The sequence below is a fragment of the Kogia breviceps genome, chromosome 17 (assembly GCF_026419965.1).
Source record: "Kogia breviceps isolate mKogBre1 chromosome 17, mKogBre1 haplotype 1, whole genome shotgun sequence".
Lineage (NCBI taxonomy): Eukaryota > Metazoa > Chordata > Mammalia > Artiodactyla > Physeteridae > Kogia > Kogia breviceps.
In genome coordinates, this window is record NC_081326.1 from 1,819,227 (window position 1) to 1,839,764 (window position 20,538).

At 44.9% G+C, this 20,538-nt stretch overlaps 1 long non-coding RNA gene across 2 annotated transcripts; it reads right to left on the reverse strand.

The window, feature by feature from the left end:
- Nucleotides 1-7,819: 7,819 nt before the first annotated feature.
- On the reverse strand, nucleotides 7,820-16,519 carry LOC136792907 (uncharacterized). Of its 2 annotated transcripts, XR_010837506.1 has the most exons (4): nucleotides 16,382-16,519; nucleotides 15,130-15,264; nucleotides 9,577-9,711; nucleotides 7,820-8,065 (listed from the first exon to the last, which is right to left on the reverse strand). It is a non-coding gene; the product is annotated as an uncharacterized lncRNA (long non-coding RNA). The 2 variants fall into 2 exon arrangements; XR_010837507.1 differs by lacking the exons at nucleotides 7,820-8,065; nucleotides 9,577-9,711 and adding an exon at nucleotides 13,151-13,215.
- Between the last annotated feature and the right edge of the window lie 4,019 nt (nucleotides 16,520-20,538).

The following is a 20,538-nucleotide window of genomic DNA, read 5'->3' on the forward strand; positions in this document are numbered from 1 at the left end:
GCTTGTGTTGCCATCAAGGGAGGTTTAGGTACTCGATTAAAAGATAAAGGCGAATAAAAAGAACAAAAGAGGCCACTTGCGGCAACACGGACGGACCTAGAGATCCTCATACCGAGTGAAGTCAGCCAGACAGAGAAAGACAAATATCATATGATACGGCTTATATGTGGAATCTAAAAAGAAATGATACAAATGAACTTATTTACAAAACGGAAACAGACTCACAGACGTAGAGAACTCACTTATGGTTACCAGGGGGAACGGGAGGGGGAGGGATAGATTGGGAGTTTGGGATTGGCATGTACACACTGCTCTATTTAAAATGCATAACCAACAAAGACCTACTGTAGAGCACAGGGAACTCTGCTCGGTACTCTGTAATGGCCTCTATGGGAAAAGAATCTAAAGAAGAGTGGATATATGTATATGCATCACAGATTCACTTTGCTGTACACCTGAAACTATCACAACAGTGTTCATCAACTATACTCCAAAATAAAAAGTTTTTTAAAAAGATAAAGCCTGGACTTCCCTGGTGGCGCAGTGGTTAAGAATCCGCCTGCCTATGCAGGGGACACAGGTTCGAGCTCTGGTCCGGGAAGATCCCACATGCCGTGGAGCAACTAAGCCCGTGCGCCACAACTACTGAGGCTGCGCTCTAGAACCCGCGAGCCACGACTACTGAGCCCACGGGCCACAACTACTGAAGCCCACGTGCCTAAAGCCTGTGCTCCGCAACACGAGAAGCCACTGCAGTGAGAAGCCCGCGCACCGCAACGAAGAGTAGCCCCTGCTCACTGCAAATAGAGAAAGCCCGCACGCAGCAACGAAGACCCAACGCTGCCAAAAATAAAATTAAAAATCTTCTTAAAAGATAAAGGCAAGATTTTTCAGATATAAGAACACAGAAAACACATTCCTTAATTACTTAGAAGCAACTCAAACGGCACTTAGACGGGAAACATCGTAAGACAGTGGTTCTCAGCCCTGGCTGCCAGCTAGACTCACCTGAAGACATTTTTGAAATCCTGATGCCTGAGCCCCTCCCCAGAGATGCTGATGTAAGTGCTGTGGGACAGACCTGGTCCTGAGTACAATTTAAAAGGGCCCATGTGAGTCTTGCGGGTAGGCCAAGTAGAGACCCGCTCGTCCAAAGTTTGGACTTTAGATGAACACTGAAATAGGCCATTAATCAATTTATTTTTTGTTAGAATGTTAAAAGCATTCAATAAAAAACACTGTATTAATCCAGAATACTCCTTTAAATATTTTTACAATGTTAGAAAAATACGTTTCCCATCCAGGCTCACGTTGAGAAGCATGACCATTTACTCCACTATTTTCCCCCAATTTTTCAGGAGAGGATGTTCAAGTAGCATAACAGCTCTCACACTGCAGCAGCATCTCCTGCTACTTTATCCATCGGTCTTCCGATGTAACAAGCTGGACAAAGGACACTGACCTCTAGAACAACTTCCGAACGACTGACTTGCTATTGGCGGCAGGCTCTCTACTGACACACCCACTGGGATGCTGTGGCCCCCAGGTGACGCAGAAACACGACCCTCGGGCATCAGTCCTGGGAAATTAGCGTGGAAGGTGAACGCCAACAGCGGTGGGCGTTTGAGAGAGAAACTTGTGGACGAAGGCGGGGAAAGCAAGGACACGGCCGTGCAGAGAACTCCGCAGCTCTCGCTAGAACTTTCAGATCAGAATCAACTCACACCCTCCCTTCATCCTACATGAAAGATTCCAACCTGGTGATTGGGGTGTGTGGGCGTGAATTTGCAGCTCATTAAACGTGGGACATTATGCAAGACACTGAAACTCGCCTGCCCAACTCTCCGCATCTGTCAGGCAGGCAGAGGAATAGCCAGAGTTTAAGAAGAGTAAATAAGAGGCAGCGTGAACTGGTACCACTGGTATCACGGCTTCAAAATGGTTCCATCGTTTTCAAATCTATCCAAGCCATCCGGAACTACACTGAAATGCAGCAGCAAAACTAAACTTCCTGACTGTTTTCTATGTCAACACAATCTCTTTGGTCACAAGGAAGGACCGTGGAATCTGAACACCCAGGTAGCTTCGACATTTTTCATGATCACATTCTCATCACCACACTTCCTCTGTATTCAGAATAACACTTCAGAAACATTCTTCTCTACACTGTAAACTGTGGCCACCCTCTAGAATCTTGGCTAATCAGCTGAGGTTAAATGTATACAAAGCACCAGATGTACTGTGAGGGAAACCACTGCATTAACCTTTCAGTTCTCAGTGAACTTCTTTCCTTTTCTGTGCTAAGTAACTCGAATACATTAATCAAACTGATTTTACACCAGTATAATTTAATAGTACAGCATAAATTTTTCATTTTGAGGATTTTTTCATAGCAAAAGAGATACGGTGTTTCCCATTAACAGCTGACCACGAAAAGCAGCCAAAGGAAATTTTCTGGGTGTTTTCCTTATATGCTCTTTATTTATTAAAAATTGATCATTAACTTATCTGTCAATTTCATTGCATTTTTTTTTCAAATGAACAAGCATAATTGTATCTTTGCCAAAATTTGAGGATTTGGTTTGTTTTGGGTTTTGCCTCTCTAGTTTTTATTTGCCCAAACTTGCAAATTGTGAACTCTTGACTTTAACCCAGTGTCTCTTATAACGCGGTCCCCGGAACACGAACGCGGCCCCTGGAACACGAACGCAGCCCCCGGAACACGAACTCGGTCCCCGGGACACGAACACAATTTCCAAATGGAGGTACTGGTCTAGACTAGCATTTCCAAAAGTACAGCACGTCTTGCTGGTATACAGTTGATTTTATTATGTGTCAATAAAAAACACTGTGTCTATGTGATTTTCCTTAGCACACCTGCTTGTCTTTACCCTGCTCTAATTTTCCTTTTTATGTAGCATTTATTACCATATGAACTATGTTTATTTACCATGTTCCTCACTTATTTTCTCCATCTCTCTGCTAAAATGTAAGGCCATGAGGACTGGTTCTGTTTAGTTCGCCCATCTGTTGCAAGCATGTAGAACAGTGCCTGGGACATAGCAGTCACTAAATAAACATTTCTTGAATAATTGTTTAGACATTTATCATGTATATCAAAGTTAATATAAACAAAACAGATGACTTTAGCTCTTCTAGTACAAGAAAAACGTAATGACTTTAGCCTCTGTAGCAGAAGAAACAAAATAATTTGCCTTGTATGGCAAAGTTTGAATATTAGACACATGTTCCATACAGACACATCTAGATTAGACACAATGCTCAGAAGATTGTACAATTTGGTTTATTAAATTCTGCTAACTGTTAAAATATTCCTTTCTCCATAGTGGTTGCAACAATTTACATTCCCACCAACAGTGTAGGACACACACCCCACCACGTTCACAGCAGCTATATTTACAATGGCCAGGACACGGAAGCAACCTCAGTGTCCCTCGACAAATGAGTGGATAAAGAAGACGTGGTGTACACATATACAGATACAGATATATAATGGAATACTACTCAGCCACAAAAAGGAGTGAAATAATGCCATTTTCAGCAACATGGATGGACACAGAGATTATCATTACTAAATGAAGTATTAATAAGTCAGAAAGAGACAGACAAATACCATACGATATCACTTATACATAGGATCTAAAATATGACACAAATGACCTTATCTACGAAACAGAAACAGACACACAGAGAACAGACTTGGGGGAGGGATGGATTGGGAGTCTGGGGTTAGCAGATGCAAACTATTATATATAGGATGGATAAACAACAAGGTCTTACTGTAGAGCACAGGGAAGTCTATTCAATATCCTGTGATAAACCATAATAGAAAAGAATATGAAAAAGAATGTATGTATGTACAGCTGAGTCAATTGGAAATACAGCAGAAACTAAACAGAGCATTGTAAATCAACTATACTTAAATAAATAAATAAAATATTCCTTTCAAACCTGTTTTGGAAATGTTTTAATATCCTATGATTAATGGGTAATAAAATACAGCATTTCTTTATTTACAATTTTGCAATGTTTCAGAGCTCCAGTTCTGAACACTATTTCACATTATGCAACAATAAACCACAGAAAGAAACAGTATGGAAGACTGAGCCAAAAGGGTACTGACCACAATTAAACCCTTCATGTGAACTCATTTTAAGGTCGTTTCTATCTATCTCCTCAAATGTGAGCGAATAAAAAACCAGGTTAACCAATACTTGGGGTTTAATCCAGCTGAATTTTTCTAAATGACTTAATAAGGAAAACATTACCTGAAACTGGTTTACATCCTTTCTCTTTAGAAAATCTCATTAGACAGATGTACTTAAACATTACCAAGAATTTATAGGTTAGGCTAAAACATACAAAATCTCACTTGAAATGCCACCCAAGGCACCTCTGAGGTTTGATATGCCTGTGCTTTTTTTATTATTATTTTAAACTGGGGGGGGGCGGGGTCTTTCGTATTATTTTTTCTTATACATTTATTTATTTTTGGCTGCGTTGGGTCTTCGTTGCTGTGAGCGGGCTTTCTCTAGTTGCGGCATGTGGGCTTCTCATTGCGGTGGCTTCTGTTGCAGAGCACGGGCTCAGTAGTCGTAGCGCACGGGCTTTGTTGCTCCGCGGCACGTGGGATCTTCCCGGACCAGGGCTCGAAGCCGGGTCCCCAGCATTGGCGGGCGGATTCTTAACCACTGCGCCACCAGGGAAGCCCCTGCCTGTGCTTTGTTAATGAAGAAGCTTTAAACCCCTAGAGCAGTCTTCTGGAAAGCAGCGGCTGGCTGACTGTAAAGTGACGGTGTGACTTGGCATCCAGACAGGGACCCCTGAGGGTGGAAAAGGACACCTTGACCCCGAGAGCAGCCACGGAAGCTCCGCGAGGCGTAAACGAACACACTGCAAGGCCCGTTTAGTGAAATGGGCTTTTTATCCTTTTGTCATCAAAGTAGAAAACAATGCAATGAGAAAATGAAGTGCTTTGCCACAGAGCAACATACATTTTTCTGAGAAATCATTGGTAATACAGAAGAGCTGGTTAACAAAATCTGAATTTACCATCGTGGGCCATTTATCTTAATTAGGGCTGAAATGTATTCCCAAAGTATATTAGATGTCAGATCCAAGCAAAATAGTCACTAGTTTTATTAAAATAAAAGTGGACTATTATTAAAAAAAAAAAAGCCTTGCCTTTCCTCTGTATCACTCTAATTCTCTACACAATTATATTTGCAAAATCCATGCAATAAAAATGTAAATTGTTTTGTCAGAGCTTTCAGTGAAGGAAACTGCAAAAATAAGATCCAATAATCACCCAAAAACGCCCTTTAAAGCTATTTAAAATAGAGAGTACATTGTGATTTCAACCTCTTGTTAAGATTAGAATATTGTAATCAGTGAAACTGTCATCCTTAATGACTATTGCATAAATTGGTCACATTTTATGGACTGTTTTCCTCTAGGCCTCATATGTTTGAGTTAACAAATATGTCTGTACTTTCTTTGGGCCTCCAGATCCCTTTTCTGCTGCACAGACTGACTGCTAATCACTGACTACACCGCGCTGTTAATGATGTAGTAATATTGCGGCGCTCTCACCCAGCATCACCCTGTTGTGGCACTGAGGAAATCTCCGATAGCGCTCCGTCCCCACTAGACTGTCTAAACATATCTCTAGTGAACAGACACTGCAGTCATTCTGGAGAGCTGCCTGCACTTTCTCTGAACGGCTCAAGGGAACAAAAAAAGTTTTCCCGAGTATAATATTCAGGAAAACATTCAAGTTTAAACATTCAGATTGTTAAATATTGAGATCCTATTACCACAATAATCCAATTCTGAAAGCACCTGAAAATCTAGAAGGAATAAAGTGTCAGCAATTTTCACAGAACAATTCAAGGGAGAATTGTCCAGAGAAGAGAATCGTCCAGAGAGAAAAATAATTGACAAGAAGGGGGGCGAAATGATGACATAAGGTGTTTTTTCCAAAGTGCCATTTTGCAAACTAAAATGAATCTGATTGAACAAATGAAATATATTTCCAGATGCTATTTTTTCTTTGCACTATTTGCTATTTTCCCACTCAATTTACAAATTCAAAGTCCATCAACAGATGAATGGATAAAGAAGATGTGGCACATATATACAGTGGAATATTACTCAGCCATAAAAAGAAACGAAATTGAGTTATTTGTAGTGAGGTGGATGGACCTAGAGTCTGTCATACAGAGTGAAGTAAGTCAGAAAGAGAAAAACAAATACCGTATGCTAACACATATATATGGAATCTAAAAAAAAAAAAGGTTCTGAAGAACCTAGGGGCAGGACAGGAATAAAGACGCAGACATCAGACGTAAAGAATGGACTTGAGGACATGGGGAGGGGGAAGGGTAAGCTGGGACGAAGTGAGAGAGTGGCATGGACATACATACGCTACCAAATGTTAAATAGAGAGCTAGTGGGAAGCAGCCGCATAGCACAGGGAGATCAGCTCGGTGCTTTGTGACCACCTAGAGGGGTGGGATAGGGAGGGTGGGAGGGAGACGCAAGAGGGAGGAGATATGGGGACATAGGTATACGTATAGCTGAGTCACTTTGTTATACAGCAGAAGCTAACACACCATTGTAAAGCAATTATACTCCAATAAAGATGTTAAAATTTTAAAAGTTCAGTTTTCTTTTGTCAAGGAAACAGAGAAAAGCGTCAAGGAGGTATTGATATTCCTCCTTCTGTAAAGAAAGAAAGTGCAGAGCCATGAAGCACTTCCAACCTCCCCAAGTGTCCACTACTCAGACATCACCGGGCAGCATTACCTGCCCACATCCTTGCCATTTCCCTCAACTCTCCCTAAGGTTTCCATTGCTTCTGAGGCAGCTCTTTTGCCCCTTTCCTGTTTCCCCATTTCTGTCCCCCTCCAGTCTTAAAAACCTGACGACAGGAACGCGATCACTAAGCAACTGAACCTAACCCTTGACTTGTGCTCTCCTGAGGGCACACCATGCCTTGCCTGACCTGCTGATTCTCTTCCTAGATGAAAAGAAGTAAGATGAAGAATTAAGTGGTTAAAGAATGACCAGCTCTCTACCCCCAGCGGCCCCCTTAGCAATCCCGCAGGCAGATCACGTCGGCAAGAGAACATCTGCAAAGCGTCGGCCAGTCTGCACATAATGGAGACTGATGAAGAGTCAACCTCCTGCCTCGAGGATTCACGGAGATTCTTAAATCCCACTTTTCCCTTTCAACACTGTCCTGGCTGCGCAGAACCTTCAGAGCTGGTCTCTGGACACAAGTCCACCCTCGCCCCAGACCGCCGGCTTTCCTGATGAAAGCACCCTTCCTCTCGATCGACACTTGTCTCTCCAATTATCGGCTTCTGAGTGGTAAGCAGCCAAACCTGAGTTCGGTAGCAACTGATGAACTGAGTTTGGTTCAAAGATGAACACTAAACACAGACACACCTCACTGACACGGATGAGAAAGGAAGACTTCCTTCCTCTCTAGATTTTTACACCCTACGTCACGACGACGTCAGGAAACGCAGTGACGTCTGGTTTACTCGGTGGGCGTCTTCCGCCGCGGCCCTGGCCTCCAGGGCCCCTCATCTTTGCTGCCTCTGCGCCCTGGGCCAGCACACGAGGTCACCTGTGTGGTCTGTTTTCCTCTCCTGTGTCACTCACCTTTATTTCTTCCATATCATCCTCTTGTTTTTGACAAACTCTTTTTCACACTTACTGACTTGGATGCTCTGCTTTACTTTCCTGATACCCCTCATTCTGTCGTCTATAAAATGATACGTCAGGGCTCTGGTGCCATCATGAAAACTACAGACAGAAATGTGATTTTAGACTTCAGTGGTCCTGAAACGGGGCATTTGTTGGTGATACAGAGGCAACGGCCCCCTAACATACTCACGCAGGGTAAGGGGAGCGTAACGCCAGGCTCAGCAGGAAGAGGCCCAAAGGATACTCGTTTGTCTGCTTGCTGCTTGGTTTTCTAACCTTATGGATGAGGGAGCTGGATCCTTGAGGAGCTGCGTCTGAAGCTTCATGGCTAACAGGGGGAAGGAAGGGCGAGTCCCATGTCACCTGACGACCCCACCGCGCTCCGGAATCACAGATTTCAGCAACATCCCTCAAGAAACACAGAACCATTCAGGTCTATGGAACCATATGGTATATGGAATTATTTAGCTCATAAAATAGGAGCCAAGTTAGCATGTCTAATCATTTGCATATTTTCAAACGCTTTCTTCGGCGAATCTTTCCTACTTTACAAGTCCTTAGTGTCTGAATAAATAAGGACCTTAAGAAACCTTCAGCACCATCACACACAAATCTTCAGCTTTCTGAACAACTGAAGCCATCAGTGTCATTACACGCGAAGCTGCAACATGCCGCGGCGGAGATCAGACAGGGCGGTGTCCCGATCGCACGGGTCTGGCGGGCAGGCTGCGCGGACGCCCGGGGGACTAGGCTGGGGAAAATGCAGCCGGCGGCCGGCGGGGTGACCCGGGGAGTAGCCGCGAGGACACAGCGGAGAGGTGTTCAGCGGCGAACCGGACGTCTGTGTGCGGGCCCGGCGGGTGGGGCGTCCGGGGGCGCGGGGGCCGAGCAGGATGCGCCCTCTCGGGCCGCCGCTGGGTCCTGGGGCTGCTGGCCGCGCGAGGAGCACCTCGGGGGCGGGGGGGGCCGGGCCTGGCGGACAGCGGGGGAGGACTGCTGCCTGGGCTCTGCTGAGGACGCCGTCTAAGCCACGGTGTCCGGGGGCTGCTGGATGCACTCGACCAGCGTCCGCGAGGGAGTCTGGGGCTACAACGGGCTGTTTCGAGCCCTGGTCCGGGAAGACCGCACATGCCGCGGAGCAGCTAAGCAACTAGGCCCGTGCGCCACAGCTACTGAGCCTGCGCTCTAGAGCCCACGAGCCACAACTACTGAAGCCCACGCGCCTAGAGCCCGTGCTCCGCAACAAGAGAAGCCACCGCAAGAAGCCCGCGCGCCGCAACGAAGAGCAGCCCCCGCTCGCCGCAACTAGAGAAAGCCCGCGCGCAGCAATGGAGACCCAACGCAGCCAAAAATAAATAAATCGATTAATTTTAAAAATACATATTTTAATATTTTTAAATGCTAAATGCTTTTGGCTGATTTCTTGTTAGCAACAAATTCCAAATAGTCATTCAACAAAAATATCCGTTTTGTCCTACTTTTAGATTAGAACAAGCCTTTCACTTAGGATGCACAACCCCTGCTAACATCCCATAACTGCACAATTTGAAGTGTAAAAACTTAATAAACAGAAACCTCAATTAAACAGAGCCGGGAGGCAGGAAGGGGGAGCTCTCATGCCTGTGCCGATGGCAGACCCCAGCAGGGAGAAGACAGACTCCTCTCTCCTGGCCAGGACTCAGCCAGTGACAAGCCACAGAGCCTTTGTTTACTACATCCCTCCTCAGTTCCTTTCCCCTCTATAAAAGATTCTCCTTCCCTTGCCCTGCGGGGACTTGCTGTGGTTGCCATGGTTGCAGACCCCGAATGGCAATTCTCTGCTGCTCTGAATAAACCCACCTTTGCTGGATAAATATCTGGCAGGCTATTTGTTCCAGGTCGACAGAAGCACAAGTGACCTCCACAGTCACTGATCGTATATTTTCATCTGAAGTCGGATTATGCGGTAGAGCTACTATCATGACTACCAAACAGCTGGAGAAGACACAAGAACAGAACTAAATTCCAAATATCATTTTGTCTTCCTCTTTTTAAGTCCCATCTGTTTGCTGAAAAGCCTACATCGCACCCAAGTGTTTACAAAACAAATACAGATTATAAACAAAACCAGATTCTGGATTTCAAACAAGCTTACATATTTTGCTTTTCTTGAGATAGATTTGTGGCAAAGATCAGGTCTAACAAAGCCTGTAAGGGCGCTGTGGGTGCAGCACCCGCCCTGTGGCAGGCAACCCTCTGAAGCTACTGCACCGCGATACCAGTGCATCTGCAAGAGTGGGGCTCGTCACCGCCACCCACCTGCTTTCCCAGCCAGCCGTCCGTCCATCAGTACAAAGCCACAAGGTAGCCACATCGACACTAAAAGCTTTCCTGGCCCCAATGCCGGGTATGTGATTTTAATTAGTCTCTGGGTTGCTGCTAATCCAATGGCTATTTTCTCATGTGAGTTTATCATATTTATAATTAGGTTAAGGTAAAAAGTTAGATTTAGGTCCTTAGAATTAGATTTAGAATTAGATTAAGGTAAAAAGGTGAAAAAACAAGTCTCACAAAATTACCATTTAAGGCATTAAATTAAATTAAATTAAATTAAAGAACCGTTGACGCCTAAGAATCATTTAAAGTTGGAAAGAGGAGATTCTCCACGCGGTAAGGAAGAAGCCACGCAGGTCCTGGTGGAGCCCGAGGGGACGCCTTCAAAGGCTGCTCCAGCCCCAGCACCTAACCAACAGCAGGGATGGGGGTGGCCACGTGAATATTACGCACCAAAACAAAAGGGTTGGTTCAAAAGCCACCAGAAGGAAAGAACAAAGGAAAATAGTTCCTCTTCAAAGAATTACTCCTACATCATGCATCTGTGTATATCTTCCCCTTTACACCTCCTACCTTTTATAACAATACTACACTTGATATTTGCAAGGCTTAATATCTTTACCACTTTTATAGTGATTGCCTGCGAGGCCAACATTCACTGCGAGGCCGGACACCGGGCACCTTGATGGGGAGAGAGCCGGAACACGACCCCCGAAGTCCCAGCGCTCCTGGAACACACGCAGTGGTGGGTGGACACGTATGGGTAACAGAGACGGAAAAGGAGGACTTGACAAGACCACGGGGGCACTGAGAGCAGATGGGAAGACACCTGCAGAGGACAGTGTAACAACGATGGACGTGACACCCGGAGACAAGGGGCAGCCGTGCAGGCTAGCGATGGCGTCCGAGGTGCCTCTCGGAGAAGGGGACGCTGCAGGGGTCCCGTGAGCCAGGCCGAGCCAGCATCTGAAAACCAGAAGTTTGAGCTTTCCCAGCACTGACTCAGCAAACTGAGAACAAGGGGTGGGTCCTAGGAGAAAAGAGAGCAACTGGGAGGGGCCAGGACCAGCTCAGATGGACAAGCCCTGGCCCCTGAAGGCGGTCTGAGTCCATCCCAAGGACCGTGAACACTGCCTGGAAAGTCCTAAGCAAGGGAGTGTGACAACACAAGTTGTGTTCTAAAAAGATGACCCTGTGTGACCTTGTGTAGTATTTTATTTGGCCGCTGCAGAAGACCTCTGATGTAGTCAGCTCAGATAAATTACCTTATATATACAATATCAGATATAAATATAAGGATTTTGTATTTTATAACCTTTTCAAAATATGGTACCAATCTTAGTAGAACTGGGGTTGGGAAAGAGCCTGAATGAGGGGGATTTGGTATCCCTAAGGGACACATATAAAAGCTCTGCATTGTGCTCTACAATAAGCATGTTTGTAGAACAGCTTTCAGTGGAGAAGCACTTAATTAATTAAAAATCAAGCTCCCTATGCAAGCAGGAAACCTTTTCAACTTTCCTTTAAAAGTCGGCACAATCTCAGATGGCATGATTATCTACATAGAAAATCCAAAAAACTGACAAAACAACTCCTGGAACTAATAAGCAATTACAACAAGGTTGCAAGTATACAGGTGTGGCGAGCACTGCCCTCTGAGGAAGGCGCCATTAAGACCCTCATAAGCCTCAGGGCCCGACTGTACTCTCCTTGGTCTGCATCCTGGACTTGATGGGATGAACGTAAAAAAGGAGATGGCCTTTGGCCAAATCGCTCCAGGGACCTGCTCAGTTACTGGGAGTCCCTGGTTGTTCCCTAAAGCTAGGAAAAGCAACCCTGGAGGGGAAATTGGTGCCTTTGAGGGAGAAGCCGAGAAGCCAATCAACCAGCTGATGCCGATAAGGCGTGACTAAGCAAATTCCCTGCTTTAGGGGTATATATATGGCTATGCTTTGTCATTAAACTTGCCTTGCAACCATCAGTTGCTTGTGCCCTTCTGCGTTCAGTTCCCTACCTCCTCTCGTCGATCGTTGCTGCAATTTGAGGACCCGCCGTGGCTGGCGGCAAGTGGTGCCCGAACAGGGACCTGACAAGAGGGACATCTGAATTTCGGTAGGTGAATCCCCGGAGTGAAGAGTGAAAGTGTGGCCACATAGTAAAGTTGATAGTAACTCGGGGCAATAGTCAGAAGTAAAAAAATATGGGACAAAAAGTATCCAAGAAGCGACCTGAGATCACTGATCAAGAGAAGGAGCTGTCCACCAGTGCTTTCCAGGCTTTCACAGCTAGAAATTATGATGTCTGTCTGCAACATCTTGCCTGGTTCCTTAGGATATAATATAACTTGTCAAAATTGTATTTTTAGTACTTGCATTCTGCCTATGAAAGGAACTTTTTCTGTTATGATGTTAAAACAACCTTCCTATGTAATGCTGCCTGTAAATATTTCTGAACCATGGTATCATAGTACTAGCATGCAAGCTTGGCTAGAATTATCTGAAGCTTTAAAAAGACCTACACGATTCATTGGAATATTAATATGTAGCATATTAGTCTTAGCCACTTTAACAGCTACAGCCGCTACCGCCGGTTTAGCATTAAGTAAAACTGTACAACAAGCACATTATGTTAATCAATTGTCTAAAAATACCAGTATTGCATTAGCATTACAAAGTCATATTGATACTCAACTAAAAACTGAGGTTGATGAGTTAAAAAATGCTCTCATAGGTTTAGGAGACCAAATTATGGCTTTAAAATTGAAAATGCGTTTGATTTGCCATGCTAAATATACTTGGATTTGTGTGACTCAACACGCTTATAATGAAACTGACTGGGATTGGAACAAAGTAAAAATGCACTTTTTAAGTGTATGGACTGATGGACACATTAGTATGGACGTACAAAAACTTAATACGGAAATACAAGCAATTCAAGAAGCTCATCTACAAGAAGACGGGCCCCAACAATTAATTCAAGGACTCTTGGATCAGCTTCAATGGTTAAACCCAATGCATTGGTTTCAAAATGGACTCACAGGATTGATTACCGTGGGGTCAAGTGTATTGTTGATGTTAATTGCCTTACCTTGTTTATTACGCTTTATTGTTGGCCGTCTTGCTGCTCTTCGTCAGGAGGTGTATGGGTTGAAATTGCATTATCAAGCTTTAAAAAATAAAAGAGGGGGAAATGCGGCGAGCACTGCCCTCTGAGGAAGGCGCCATTAAGACCCTCATAAGCCTCAGGGCCCGACTGTACTCTCCTTGGTCTGCATCCTGGACTTGATGGTATGAATGTAAAAAAGGAGATGGCCTTTGGCCAAATCGCTCCAGGAACCTGCTCAGTTACTGGGAGTCTCTGGTTGTTCCCTAAAGCTAGGAAAAGCAACCCTGGAGGGGAAATTGGTGCCTTTGAGGGAGAAGCCGAGAAGCCAATCAACCAGCTGATGCCGATAAGGCGTGACTAAGCCGAGAAGCCAATCAACCAGCTGATGCCGATAAGGCGTGACTAAGCCGAGAAGCCAATCAACCAGCTGATGCCGATAAGGCGTGACGAAGCAAAGTCCCTGCTTTAGGGGTGTATATATATATGGCTATGCTTTGTTATTAAACTTGCCTTGCAACCATCAGTTGCTTGTGCCCTTCTGATCCCATACCTTGGAGCGTTCAGTTCCCTACACCCTCTCGTTGATTGTTGCTGCAATTTGAGGACCCACCGCAGCTGGCGGCATACAGGTTACTATACAAAAGTCAATTGCTTTCCTATATACCATCAATGAACAAGTGGGATTTGAAATTTAAAACACAATACATTTACATCAGCACCCCAAAAATTAAATCCTTAGGTAAAAGTCTAAAAAATAAATACACAAAATCTACCAAATTCTGATGAAAGAAATCAAAGAAGAGCTAAATAAATAGATATTTCATGTTTACAGACTTTTGAGGAAGACTCAAAATCGTCAAGATGTCAATTCTTCCCAAAATGACCTACAGATTCAACACAATCCCAATCAAAATCCCAGTGAGTTATTTTGGGGAGATTGACAAACTGATTCTACAATTTATAAGGAAAGACAAAAGACCCAGAATAACCCACAATACTGAAAGAGAAAAACAAAGTCAGACAACTGATACTACCTGACTTCAAAGTTTACTGTAAAGCTACAGTAACCAACACAGTGTGGTGTTGGCAAAAGCACAAATAGATCAACAGAGCAGAGTAAAGAGCTCAGACCTAGACCCACACATTTATAGTCAAATGATCTTTGACAAAGGAGCAAAGGCAGAATAATAGAGAAAATATGTTCTTTTCAACAAATGGTGTTGGAACAAGACACCCACAAAACCAAAAAAGAATCGAGACAAAGAACTTATATCCTTCACAAAAATTGACTCAAAATGGATTATAGACCAAACGATAAAATGCAAAACTATAAAACTCCTAGAAGATAACACAGAAGAAAATCTAGAGGACTTCGGATTTGGTGATGCCTTTTTAGGTACAACATTAAAAACGCAATCCATGAAAGAAAATTGATAAGCTGGACTTCATAAAAATTAGAAACTTCTGCTCTGCAAAAGATAGGTCAAAAGAATTAGAAGAGGGCTTCCCTGGTGGCTCAGTGGTTGAGAGTCCTCCTGCCAATGCAGGGGACACGGGTTCGTGCCCCGGTCCGGGAGGATCCCACGTGCCGCGGAGCGGCTGGGCCCGTGAGCCGTGGCCGCTGAGCCTGCACGTCCGGAGCCTGTGCTTCGCAACGGAAGGGGCCACAGCAGTGAGAGGCCCGCGTACCACAAAAAAAAAAAAAAAGAATCAGAAGACAAGCCACAGACTGGGCAAAAATATTTACAAAAGACATATCTGATAAAAGATTGTTAGCCAAAATATAAAAAGTGCTATTAAGGCTCAACAATAAGAAAACAAACAATCCAACTAAAAAACTGAACAAAAGACCTCAATGGACACCTCACCAAAGAAGGTAAAAACATACGGCAAATTGGCACATGCAGAGACGCTCCATATAATAATACATCATTTGGGAAACGCAAATTGAAACAATGAGCTACCACTACACACCTGTTAGAAGGGACCAAAATCAGAGCACTGACAACACCAAATGCTGGTGAGGATGTGAAGCAACAGGAACTCGCATCCGCTGCGGGTGGGAATGCAGAATGGTGCAGCCACTTTGGAAGACAATTTGGCAGATTCCTATGGAAGTAAACATACTCTTTACTCTTACTACGCTCATACTCTTGCTATAATCTAATAGTTGTGCTCCTCGGTATTTACCCAAATGAGTTGAAAACGTATGTCCTCAGTATAACCTGCACACAGATATTTACAGAAAGTTTATTCACAATTGCCAAAAGCTGGAGGCAACCAAGATACCCTTCAGCAGATGAATGGATAAATAAACCGTGGTCCATCCCGACACTGGACTATTAAAAAGGAAACGAGGGCTTCCCTGGTGGCGCAGTGGTTGAGAATCCGCCTGCCGATGCAGAGGACGCGGGTTCGTGCCCCGGTCCGGGAGGATCCCACGTGCCGCGGAGCGGCTGGGCCCGTGAGCCGTGGCCGCTGCGCCTGCGCGTCCGGAGCCTGTGCTCCACTACGGGAGAGGCCACAACAGTGAGAGGCCCACGTACCACAAAAAAATAAATAAATAATAAAAAATAAAAAAGAAACGAGCCATCAAGCCATGAAAAGACAAGGAGAAACCTTAAATGCATGTGACTAAGTGAAAGGGGCTCATCTGAAAAGGCTGCACACTGTGTGATTCCAACTATAAGACGTTCTGAAGAAGCAAAACTACAGAGACAATAAGAAGATAGGTGTTGCCAGGGGTTCGGGGGAAAAGAGGGATGAACAGGCGAAGCACAGAGGATGTTTAGGGCAGTGAAAATACTCTGTATGGGAGTGTAACGCCCGTATACATTTGTCAGAGCTCACAGAACGTCCAAATCCAAGAATGAACCCTAATGCAAACTATGGACTCTGGGTGATAATGAGGTGCCAGTGTAGGTTCACCGATGGTAACAAATGTACCATCTGGAGGAGGATGTTGACGGCGGGAACGTGAGCTTGGCAGAGGCTGTGTCTGTCCGGGCGGGCGGACAGGGCGTATACGGGAAATCTCTGCGTTTGCCACTCAGCTCTGCTGTGAACCCAAAACTGTTCTAAAATATGAAGTCTATTTTTTTAATTCAACACAATCAAATAATCTTTCCTGAATTTTGTTTCTCTTTCCTTCATTACACATCCCATATTTCAGAACCAGTTTTTAATTACAGCACATTCTGTGAATAAATTATAGCTTTATTCTCACCATCTGGCTCTGATCAAACCACAGTCCTCGCTTTGCAGCGATAAGGGGGAAATCTCTAGTCTATGAGCAGGTTACCAGTTGTCTCCTATGCCGGTGACTGTCCATATGCTGTGGATACAAAGGTAATTAAGAGGAGAGCTCTGACCCTATGGTCAAAAGTCAACACGCATAAGAGGTGTTCACACATGAAGAAGCAGCGACACGGGACCCCACGTGTGTTCCACCGCTGCACCGTTCCCTGTTCACTGCAAACGCTCGACGCCTGTGGCTGCTTCTGGAGCAGGTTCTTTCCCAACAGCCCCAACGACAGCCTGAGCTGTGTGTTCTTTCCGGACGGTGCCCGCCGCGTGCTCCGCGCTCGGCAGCTGTCCGCGGCACAGGCGCAACTCTGGGGGCAGTCACCTTAGGACCCGACCTGGGAGTAAAGCTAAGGCCCGGGGGAGAGGGAGAACCCGGCCTTGGCCTTGCCTGGGATGGTAAAACTTATTTCAGGAGCATTTGGAAGAAACCAGCCAAGGAGCACAGCTTTGGCTTCCCTCTTCTCTCTCTCCATCCGCAAAGGGGCGACCGCAGCTCCCACTGTGCCCAAGGGGGCTGGCCCAGGGCTGACAGACCTCTCGGAACCGTCACTCAGGCACACTCAGACGGGCAGCTTTGGGTTTTGGAAAAGTAGAGGAGTAAAAGGTCTGCACACCACGTGCTTACCACGAACAGAAATCAAGTTTATCGATGATTCATTTCCGGAAAAGGAGGATACACGAAGGAGAAAGGAACGGAGGCGGGTGGAATATACAGAAAGGAAAAAAGCAAAAGAAGAGATACAGGGAGGGCTGCCTGGCTCAGAGTGCGTTTTAAGTAACACACCTGCACAAGAATATTTCATTTCATGTTAACAGACATCTTGAATACCTACTTTGTCATTAACACCAAACATCCTTGTCTAAAAGTGTACCTTTCTTTTCTTTTAATTTATTTATTGAAGTATAGTTGGTTTACAATGCTGTGTTAATTTCTGCTGTACAGCAAAGCGATTCAGTTATACATATATACACATTCTTTTTCATATTCTTTTCCATTGTGGCTTATCACAGGATATTGAATACAGTTCCCTGTGCTATACAGTAGGACCTTATTGTTTATCCATTCTCTATATATAAAGTTTGCATCTGCTAACTCCAGACTCTCAGTCCACCCCTCCCCCTACCAGCCCTCCTCCCCTTGGCAACCACAAGCCTGTTCTCTATGTCTGTGAGTCTGTTTCTGTTTAGTAAATAAGTTCATTTGTGTCATATTTTAGACTCCACATATAAGTGATATCATATGGTATTTGTCTTTCTCTGTCTGACTTACTTCACTTAGTATGATAATCTCTAGGTCCATCCATGTTGCTGCAAATGGGAGTATTTCATTCTTTTTTGTGGTTGTGTAATATTCCATTGTATATAGGTACCACATCTTCTTTATCCATTCCTCTGCTGATGGACATTTAGGTTGCTTCCGTGTCTCGTCTTACTGTAAATAGAGCTGCTATGAACATTGGGAAAGTATCTTTCCAGCTGAGGAACGACGGTCTCATCATATCAGCAAAGAAACTTCACTTTCAGTATATTACGGAGCTTTGGTCCATAGGATAGCATCTTTCTAAGTTTCTTATTTCGGAAATTATTTTAGAACTTACAGCTCCAAGAATTGTTTTTAAGAGTCTGTTAGGGGAGAATAGAGATAAACAATGAGTTCAGACTAACTAGTTTTTACATCTTTTACTGAGAATAAGAACTGAAGAGAGGGTGATGCAAGAGGGAAGAGATATGGGAACATATGTATATGTATAACTGATTCAGTTTGTTGTAAAGGAAAAACTAACACACTATTGTAAAACAATTATACTCCAATAAAGATGTTAAAAAAAAAAAAAAAAAGAACTGAAGAGAACTAAAACAAAAATAGAGGACATATCTGAAAATACCCTATTTTTCCAGTACCCTAAATTCCTTCCTGTGTATGGCCTAGATAAATGGGTATATTTGAGTTCCAGTTGTGCTTTCAAAATGACGGAAACAGTTTGGTTATGATAGCTCAGGCCTGAAAAAGGAAATCTCGGAAGGAGGGTGAATAGTCTCCAGCCCTTCAGGAAATCACAGCTCATCAGTATCAAGACACAGTGTTTGTATGAGAATCTTAACGTTTTAATAGGAAAGAGATAAACGATACAGACAATACAAACGGGCATTTTGCCCAGCAATTTCAGGCATGCATGCTGCTATATATAAGGCAGAGGAAAACAGACCAAACCATCCACTACCTTCTAGGTTGACACCTAATAAATCAAGCGTAGACAGTATTTCCTGCTCGGCTCTTTCAAACCTCCAAGGAAAATCAAAAGACGGTGTTAACTCAAGCGTAGAGTCACTGAGACTCAAAATTACATTACTTGGCAGTATCAGCACCGCAGAAAACTGAGAACACGAGAGGCGAGTCCCGTGACCCTCCCGGAAGTCTCCCACACGCAACACTGAATTAGAAGAGTCACGACCAGTCCTTCGCCCTGATGTTCTAGAAAGAGATGCTGAGGCCGAGGCACAGTTCCGTGATAAAGGCTGCATCTCTGGACTGCTTTGGAGGCTCCTCCCAGAACTGTTGTCTTTCTCCCTATGCGTCTGTCAAGATAAAGCTTCCAGCTTTCCAAAAAACCTCAATCACTATTCAAAACAAAATAATACAAAACATAATAACCAAATAAGAGGAAGAAAATAAATCCAGGGCTTCCCTGGTGGCGCAGTGGTTGAGAGTCCGCCTGCCGATGCGGGGGACGCGGGTTCGTGCCCCGGTCCGGGAAGATCCCACGTGCCGCGGAGCAGCTGGGCCCGTGAGCCACAACTACTGAGCCTGCGCGTCTGGAGCCTGTGCTCCGCAACCAGAGAGGCCGCGATAGTGAGAGGCCCGCGTACCGCAAAAAAAAAAAAAAAGATAGGTTATCAAAAGGAAGTATGTGCTAGAGCAGCAGATTTTATTCACCTTCAGACTATTTAATCTAAACCAGAAGGCAAATCGCTACTCTGCTCCCAGGGTCATAAATCAATACCTACCGTCCTGCGGCACAGTCCTTACCTGAAGGCAGAGAGCAGATGGGGTCCCCTGTTACCCACTCCCTTCAGGTAAGATCAGAGCCAGCAATCCTCGCGGAGCAAACGCCCTCACAGCCTACAACCACCTCCAGTTCTCATGTGGGGCTTAAGTCTGCAACGCTGGCGCAGACTCGGACCTGCAGTGTCGTGGGGACGTCACTAGTCAGGAGATCAAGCAGAGAACGGAGAATTGAGGCTCTGTCTTTATCTGTGCATATCGTCCTCATTACGGCCCCCGATGAAGGGCCGACACCACTTCAAACACTAAGGTACATTCGGATCTCCAGGGGGTCTGGCTGAAGTGCACGTTCTGAGTCAGAAGGTCTGGGCTGCTGCTGAGATTTAACCTCCTCCCCGGGGGTACCAATGTGGTTGTGATGAGTTGTTCAGGTATAAGAACATTCCTTGCATTACTAAAGACTATGTTATTGTTACCAGCAGCAGCTGCTGCATTACTGGTGTTGCAGGCTGAATGAAGTTTCCCCCAGAAGGTCTACGTCCTAATCCCTGGAACCCATGAATGTGTTAACTTGTATGACGAAAAGAACTCTGCAGATGTGATCACACGAACGATCTCGCAACGGGGAGACGACCCTGAATTATGCAGGCGAGCGCAGGGTAACCACAAGGGTCAGAGGTTAGAAAGAGGCAGGACGGTGAAAGCGGGAGGAGCTGGAAGGTCAGGGGCAGAGATCAGACAGAAGAGAGGGTGCCACGCTGCTGCCTTGGAAGCTGAGGAAGGGGCCCGGAGCCCAGACACGCAGGCGCCTCTAGAAGCTGCAGAAGGTCGGGAAACAGACTCTCCCCGGCAGCCTCCAGAAGGAGCCGGCTCTGCCCTCGCCTGGACTTCGGTGGAACCGCTTGCAAACTTCTGGCGTCCAGAACTGTAAGAGAATAAACGTGTGCTGTGCTGAGCCACAAAGCCTGTGGGAGTTCGTCACGGGAGCAATAGGAAACTAATACAGTGAAGGTCAACAGTAACAGTTTATAAAGAGCTCACTATATGCCAAGCATTGTCTTAACTGCTTTACA